The following is an 8,858-nucleotide window of genomic DNA, read 5'->3' as shown; positions in this document are numbered from 1 at the left end:
TGGTGAAGATCAGATCACAGTTCATGACCAATTTATGCAGAAAGTCAGGAAACTGTAAACAGTGCCATTACTTTTTCTGTTTGCTTGTTGGACAGAGGGGTAATGATCTTCTCAGTAATAAAGCCAATGAGCTTATAAAAAAAAAGTAGGACCTTTTTATTGTGCATTATCTCCAACCTGTACTAAGATAATGACAAGCTGCTATATCGACGTGGCCCTGTTTGGTATTTGGACAGCCAAATCCAAGACTTGCCAAGAATCCAGAGTTAAATGAGACATAAAAAATGTCCCCACTAGCAAGCATAAAAATGGTGTGAATTTTCAAACAATAACATTGCTGCTAACAGGTCAAATCATTCTGGCTGACATCTACTTCCAAATATAATGGCTGATGATAGTGATGTTTCAGTAGTTTGTGTTAGGAGCCGTTCGCACCAGTCAGTGAGCGAACGAGAAAGAGGCGGACCCAGGTAGCAGACTTCGGTGCATGCAGTGATTTATTATATACAGTGATGAAGGGAGTAACGATACACAGAGGGAAATAGTACGTAGTCCTGTAGATGAGTAGTAGCCGGGTGTTTGACCAACAGCAGGAGGCGAGGAGATGGAGAGCTGGGCCAAGCTGCATAGGCTGGGTCACTCCTTGGCTGGTTGGTGGTGATGGTGGTTACTGAAGGTAGAGACAGAGAGATGAAGGCAATAGTGGAAAAGATAGGCGACTGTGCATTGACCTGCTTGGGAGGAGAGAGTGGAGCTACGGTCTGGAGGAACAGTACATAGAACACAAAACAGTAGCTGGCTGGCTAGGGGATAAATACATACAAAAACAATGACAATGCACGGCCTAGTAACTAGAAAGAACTGTCAAGTGACTGAGGAGTGAAACCGGGTAATATAGTGAGTGACCTAATCAAGTGCAGCTGGTGATAAGGGAGTGAGGAACAGGTGAACGTGATTAGTGTAAATGGGCAAGAGACAGTAGGAAAGGTGAGGGAGGCCAGAGCGGCCGAGCAAACCTGACAGTTTGTCATACAGCTCCTGGAAATGGTTGCTGATGAAATGAGGCCTTGGACTTGGTGGATCTGTACTGAAGCCAGCCCGCCAACAGCACAGTCACTGATGATTATTTGTCACCATACACTTTGGTGTCTTAATGTTAGAAACATTTCTGTTACAGATTTAACAATCTACTACTTCAGTGACAGTTACTTTCCACTATTTCTGCTTGCTACTAGTATATTAATGCTACTCCTTTTCACATGTATGAAGAACTGAATTTACTTGGTACTTATTTGGTAATGTGATCTTTCCATATACTGTATATTCTTTGGTTTGTGTGATGTATTCTTATTAGTAAATTGATAAGATGCCATTGTACAATTTGCAGTGAAAAAAATTAGAGAGTGAATGAGGGTGAAAACAGATATGAGCCGGAAGCTACTACAAACAGTCACTGAGTTGCTGACAGCAAAATTGAGCAGAATAAAATAATTGTGTGTGTGTGTGAGAGAGAGAGAACAAGAGAGACGTGCAGGATGAACAGATCAGCATGGTTTAATTTCAGTCCCAGCTGACCCTGTGGCACCCTAATGAAGAGAGAGCTAACAATGAGCTGCTCTGCTGGAAGACAAGAGACAATGATATACTCCAGACTGCACTGTCCTGTTTTGTACAGGACATGAAACCTGACAAGTTGTTCACCCACAGGTACGTCTCAGTATTTAGATGGTTGCTCATAAACGTGTTCAGCCTGTCCATGCATATTACTGACATGTGGCCATAATTAGTAAATGTTTGCACCAGAGCATTAGCATTTGTCAAAACCGTCACAGATGTCTGTTTTTTGTGCATATGAGTTATTTTCAAGCAGGTTGGGCATTTTAATTCACTCAACTTGATTACAAGCTGAAAAGTTACCAAGCATCTGCCTTTTTACTGTAACACATTCACCAAATGCAGCAACATTAGCATTTAAGTTGACATGGAGGATGAATGCAGTATTAATTTTCTTTTTATTTCTGTTCTGGTTTTCGCCAACTCCAGAGAAAAAGCACTGGTGGTTAACTTGGAGGGGCTGAAGTCCATGAACAGCATTCTTACATAAGTATTATTATTATTGTTATTCTCTAAAATTATGATGCCATTTTCTAATTTCAAAAAGTTTATTACTGTAGCAACACATGTTTGATTCTGAATAAAGTTAAAGAGATGGTGCATCCATGTTGCTTGTTTCCGAAGAGGTTCCAAAGGCGCCACTTGCTGTGTTAGGTTAAAACGGTTCATAGTAGATACTGTTGACTAGACATTCACCTGTTACACTGACCATTCTACATGTATGCATACTGATTAAATTTAAATGGGATTAATCTAGTGTGTGTTAAGACTTAGGCGTTCCCCTGTAAATCCATTTTGGGTAAAGAAGTCATGTTGTACAGTAACTGGTAAATAATAACTGTACTCTCTGCAGCTCCTGTCCTACTGCACTCTGCTCTGTTTTGCTGCTCCTGTATCTGTTTTAGAGAGAGAGAGAGAGAGAGAGAGAGAGAGAGAGGCTGAATGAGAGAACGAAGAAAAGTTGTATGTAAATGTAGGCAGATGGTAAATACTTCCCTCCTGTTGGGAGCCATGTCGGACTGCAGAGCTCTGCTGCACTCTGCATGACAAGACCAGACAGGCAGACTGTGTGTGTGTGTGTGGCTGGGCAGGCAGACACTCAGTGAATGTAGGTGAAAGGGCTTTGCTGTCAGAATGAGGCAATGCAGAGCTGAGCCGAGCAGGGATAAGCTATAATCTACACTCCCCCGCCATCTTTCCCAAGGGGGTGGGGAGGAGAGGCAGATCAATGTGGGAAGAGGAGGGGAGGACAGCGAGAGAGGAAAATACAGAACTCACTTGATTAACTTTTTGATTTAAAGAAGCAACTTGTGTCGTTCTGTCAACAGCGTCAAAAGGTGGCTGTAAAAATAGAGCAGCAGCTGCAGGCAACTTGGATCCATGTTGATGGATTCTGATGTTTGTGATCAAACCTGTGTTGGTCCATAAAGAAAACCCCATTATGGAAATTTCTGATGCAAATATGAATGTTCTAAACATTTATATTGTCATTCCATGTGCGGTTCCAGTGTGATTTCAAACACAACCGTGTCACTGTGCCATGTTACCAGCTGGACAGGTTCACGTTGTCCAGCTCATATTTGGTTTTGTATGCAGCACCATTCTTACATATTATTACCATTCAGTGATGTATAATTCAATTCCTCCATGCATAAAGTCGTTATCAGTATTCGTCTCCACATTGTGCCATTTTTCAATAACTGCACACTTCCCAAAAGCAGTATACATACTTTTAATAATTTGTTTTTCTTGAAATAAACACAAATTCCCTAAAACAGTGTAGAGAAGACATCACAGTCTACAGCTGTAACCTTCTAGCTCAAGCAAAAATGTTGAATTTAGTGTAGATATCAGTAATTTTAATAGACACAGACACTACAAAGCTGTGGCTTAGAAACATAAACCAGAATAATCAAATCAAGACACAGCCACAATTCATATAAAACAAATACTGAGTATTAAAGAAGCATTTGAGGGAACAACTTTGTCATTTTCTTTTCTCTGTGTCTTGCCACATAGTTTACACAGCTTCAACCAAAACAGGGACCAAGGCCAGGATGTGCCCTTTTCTGGTTAAAACAGTTTCAATCAGCAATGTTCAAATGTTTATTGCCAATAAAGTACATGAACAGAGGAAGAAAGATCTTGTGCATAGACTCCATTGTGCAGACAGCTTAAAGAAGGCCACCTCTGCATGGAACTGGGAATAATCCCACAGAGTCTAGACATTGGTGGTGGTGGAGGTCAGAGATGGATGACAATGAGGATGGAGAGGATGAGAGAGGGCAGGAGACTAATGAGCCAGTCAGAGAAGCATGGTGACATGATGCTACAAGGAGCTGATGATGGTGAAGGACCTGTGATGGAGGTGCGTGGTGGTGCTGAAGAAGAAGCTGGAGCAGGAATCTGGTGAGCCTGATGCTGGACCCCTGGATCACTGATCTGATGAACTGGTGGTGAACAGGGTGGAGGAGGGCTGCAACTGGCAGCGCTGAAATGACAAGTGACAGCAGGGAGAGTGATCAGTGGTCAGAGAAGACTGGCTCGCCTGAACTGCTGCCTAAAGAAATCATTTAAAAACTAATCATTATTAATATTCCTATTTGTCAGACTTTGCAGTCACAAAATGGGACGACAACCATTTGCTATGATGTACTCACATACTGTGCCAATGTACGCACTCAAACACACCTATCACAATGCTGTTAAAATCTAAGTTTCTGGGATAGCGAGCCAAGGTCATTTACTAGCTTGGTGTTCTACTACAGCACTTGCTGTTAGAACTTCAAATCTTTGGGATTTTAACAAAGTTTAACAACAATGATTTTGTGAACAGAAAAACTAAAGCTGCCACGAATAACTACAAGGGAACTTAAATTACTATAGCTTGATTTCACCCATATCCATAAAATGTACAACAATATTCTCCCTTTAACCTTAAAAACTTACTTTTTGGCTGTGACCTCTGCTCTTCAGTTTTCAGATGCCTCTGTCTTCCTGTTATTACAGGCCTATCTGAGCAGACAGCAACCCCTGGACTCCTGTTCTGCATGCGTCTCTTTTGTTGAGTCACGACATTGAGCCAGTGTGATTTGTGAACGTGAACATGTAGTTAATGGTGTTTGCTGAATGTAGAAATATGAAATAAACTAGCAAAGTATTGTACTAATTTTACACCTTCATGAGGGCATTTGTCTGAATTATAAGTAGTCTGTTTTCACTTCTAATACTTAAAGTACATTGTGCTAACATCTTTGATGCACAACTTTTACTTGTCATGCAGTATTGTTATGTGGCAGCACTGCGGCTTTCATTATCCCTCCTCCCATGGACCTGTGAAATGTTGCGTTATGTTCATCTCGTCGTCTCCTTGTGGTAATGCTTCTCCTTCCAGCTCCTAACTGTTGTTTTTTTTTGGAGTTTGTCCTTCAGGCAACGTTTCTCCACAGGCTTCGTTCAGGTTAAAATAGGACATATTCATTTTGCCTGTGGGGAGTCACTGCCACAGAGACTGAATAAGTACCATTACAACTCTATTAACTTAAAAAGCAATGTTTCACTGCCCCCTCTGGTTGAAAGTTTCATACTTGTTTCAACTCACTGCTGGCCATGGTTGTGCAGCGCGCTCGGTGCCGCCTGTGATTACACCCGACAATGATGTCACGGGGTCTTGGAGCACACCTTTACAGCACAACAAGGTGAGAAATTAGCTACTGGACGTCAGCAAAAACAAGCTAATATGGGGTGTTACTCTTTAAAGCTTTAATATCAATTGTAGCTCTGACTAAACAGGGATTTTATTTTTAGGACTAGTGATGAATGTATGAATTTGGAGCAGCTAGTTTACACCCAATCTGTTTATTGATAGTGACAGATAGCATACAGTATGCTTAGTGTTTCCCTGTAGAAATGCCAGCACATACTGTACAGACCTGTATATTTACTGTATGTGCACTGTTTGTGTGTGCTGGCTGGCCTAGTCTTGTTTTAGTGGATGTCAGGGTTTTACACATGTAGGAGGAGTGTTTGTTCATCTCAGTCCTGCAGATGAAAATACACCTTTTTGCTTTTGGGGACATAACGTTCCAAAGAAAACCAGACCAAACCGGCATCTTCCTCTTGATGGTTTTGTAACTGTCTTGCAGAGAAATCTAAAAGCACATTAACATTAACAATCTTGTATTTCATTTTTAGAGAACATCAGTAATACAACTGGAGGTGGAACTAGATTTCATACATCTGTGCCATACTTTTAGGTCCCTTGTTATATAACACAAAACAGTCTCCTGCAGGAGATACTTAGTGTTCAGTGGGGAGAAATCCGCTTCCCCTGCCTAACAAGACAGAGCTATAAAAAGATAAAGATTCAGTGTGTATGCGTGTTTGTGTGGGCGCCTACGTGAGCTCGCTGCAGGCATAAACCAGAAAGGGCAATCAACAATTACAGGCAGGCATGGGGGTGGAGGAGGTGGTGAGGGAGGTTTAGCAGAGAGAGGAAAGGAGAAAAATGAATCAGGGCTTGTGTGCTTGGTTAGGTCAGATAATGCATTGCTGAGTGGAGAGGGGGGAAGGTGGTAAAGGAAGGCTGAGGTCACTTCAGGCCAGCTTGTCTCACAGGAATAGATAGATGAAAACAGCATTACTTAACACAAGCCAGGAGGGACTGTTCAAAAAATGTGCACAGTTTTTGTCCTGCATCACTAAAGAATAATGTTTTTTACATTTTAGTTGGCATGTGCATGTACACGCACATACATGACAAACACAATTTACATTCCTGCCACAGGTTTTACAGTGTTCATTTCATTGATGCACAGTTGGTGGAGGTAATGTGGTGCAATGATGCATGGCAATGTGCCAACAAAGCCAGAGGAGGAAGACAGCAAGCTGGTGGACATGGATGTGAACAATGCAGGATTAAAAAAAAAATCCATGTTGCCTTAAGGTTACACACCATGTCTTTTTGTGAAAGCTCTGAATTTCAACCCATCATTTGTGTGTCTGTAACAAGGCCAGGTCCGCCAGGTCCACCAGGTCCAAGAATTAAGTCCACCCTGAAGATCTATTGGGACCCTCCTTCAGATAGGAGGCGGTATGTGCTGTGCTCGCTGCGGGGGTTGGGTGCAGCACAGGGAAGGAAGGTACACACATGAAAATCAAGCACATGTTGGGCACCAGTTGCTAGGTGACCAAAAAGCTTTCCATGAGGTGGTTAGCAGATATTAACTTGGTTTTGTATTAATGAGGACGAGGAGATGAGCTGCAGCAAAGAAGAAGAAGGTGTGTGTTGCCAAAATCAGCTTCTCCTCCATTTTCTTTGTGGTTTGTCAGGTTCACTGGACAAATCAAGGTCTCGTCACAGAGCGCCGCGCCCAAGTTGAACTACTCTTAATTTCGGTGCAGCAAAGGCATATGCCACCTTACACTGTGCTCATTTTAGTACACCGCTACCTGAAGGCCATGATCTGCTAACCCCCATATAGATCATTATCATTATGATAAATGATCTGTTCATAAATACATTGTGTATTCTAATGTGTTATACTTTAAATGTGTTGGGCTCTTTAAGAGCATGGGATCAACTACCAGGAACTGACGAGCAGTAGGTCTGGGTGCATGTAACGTGTTGTACTTTATAGAACACCAACTATGTTAATAAAATGTTACGTTCACCTGTAGAAGTCATAAAGTATTTCCTGAGACATACAACACCCCAGACACAGGAACATGGTGCAACACATAGAAGTTAATGGGTTCAATAGCTGCAGCCTAGCTGAAAATGGCTTTACAGTAAAGATAAGAATGGAGTCACATCTATTTAAAATCTCGTTTTTAAATTCATATTTTTCTGTCAGACCTTTGTGCTTGAAATCGCCGAGCACTTACACCTAGTGTTAGTTTCATCAAATAAAATTGTAACCAATTTTATTCATCAATGTCAGGTCCGCTCAGCGCGACCTGCCTCTCTTCCGTCTTTCTCTCCTCTGCTCTCTCGATCCTGTGGGATCTGCACCTCAGCTGTGTCGCATTCAGTAATTAGCGACTCGTTTGTCGGTGTGCACACCTGGGGTGCATCCCGATGATTACCTGCCTCCTTACTTATTCCTCTGGCAGACGCTCCGTCGTTGCCGGAGCATTGAATTATCTGAACTCGCATTACATTACATTACATTACATTACATTACATTACATTACATTACATTACCTAACTCAACTCAACTCACCTCGCATACCCTGTAACAGACATAATTTTGTGGTATGTATTATACGTCAGTTTATTTTCCACGCTGACAGTTCCTGTGCTGTGGATCTCTGAGTTTGTTTTTGTCCATGTGGTTAGCTAGACCTTCTTTTTGTTATCCTCGCTGACAGTTCCTGTTTTCATTGGCCTACCCTCCTGGTTGGCTTGTCTGTTCCCTTGTCCATTCTGATCCTCCTCTCCTGGTTCCTGCCCTTAGCCTGTCTACTCCCTTGGTCGTCATGTTCTCCTCAGCTGTCTTTGCTCAGCCCTGTTGTATGTATTCATTGACTCTATTCCTTTTGTATCCCCACCATTAAACCATCATTTTTACTAGCACCTGGGTCAGCAGTCTTGAGTCCAACCTCAGTTCTGACTAACCATAACAATCAAAAACCTTTTTCACAATGAGGATGACGAGACATGCTCAAAGTGGAATAAAACAATACTGCATGACAAGAATTTAAACATAAACGCTTTAACATGAAATTATTAAACTGCACATTCCTCTTCCTGCACACCCAAATTTTCCTCCCAGAGAATTTGCTGCATCATCTCACCAACAGCACTAAAGCCTGGAGTAACCTGCATGCTGTGCCTGTAGAGCTCAGCCACTGTCAGACAGTGACACAGGTACATGATGGCAGCATCAGGGTTGGACAAAGAGAACAGGTGGACATTTGGTCCTGCTACAAATATTCTATGGAAGAGAGAGAAGGTCCAGGGATGCTCACGGGCTCCAGTTCGTACTTCTGCCTTCTCTCTACCTATGTCTAAGTTTTCCAAGCACTGAGGTACAGCTGGGGCTTTTTGTTGAGTGGTCAGTCCACACACACACAAATTTTTGGCCTTGCGTGCAGACTTCTGCACAGAATCAGCACAGTTCCTCATGAACCTGGGAAAAATGATGTCACTGGATGGTGGTGGACACCCTAAGTACAGTTTGCCCTTTAGTGTGTAGGAGAGAGGTCCTGCAGCTACAAATTAGCTGAGAAAAACCTTACAA

At 42.3% G+C, this 8,858-nt stretch overlaps 1 long non-coding RNA gene across 1 annotated transcript; it reads left to right on the top strand.

Annotated features, from left to right (window-relative positions):
• Positions 1-1,544: 1,544 nt before the first annotated feature.
• LOC109972204 (uncharacterized) lies at positions 1,545-4,766 on the top strand. The gene is made up of 3 exons (XR_002276656.1): positions 1,545-1,707; positions 2,044-2,104; positions 3,634-4,766. It is a non-coding gene; the product is annotated as an uncharacterized LOC109972204 (long non-coding RNA).
• The last annotated feature ends 4,092 nt before the right edge of the window (positions 4,767-8,858 follow it).

This window comes from Monopterus albus, unplaced genomic scaffold (assembly GCF_001952655.1).
Source record: "Monopterus albus unplaced genomic scaffold, M_albus_1.0 scaffold250.1, whole genome shotgun sequence".
Classification (NCBI taxonomy): domain Eukaryota; kingdom Metazoa; phylum Chordata; class Actinopteri; order Synbranchiformes; family Synbranchidae; genus Monopterus; species Monopterus albus.
This window is presented reverse-complemented; position numbering and strand designations above follow the sequence as displayed.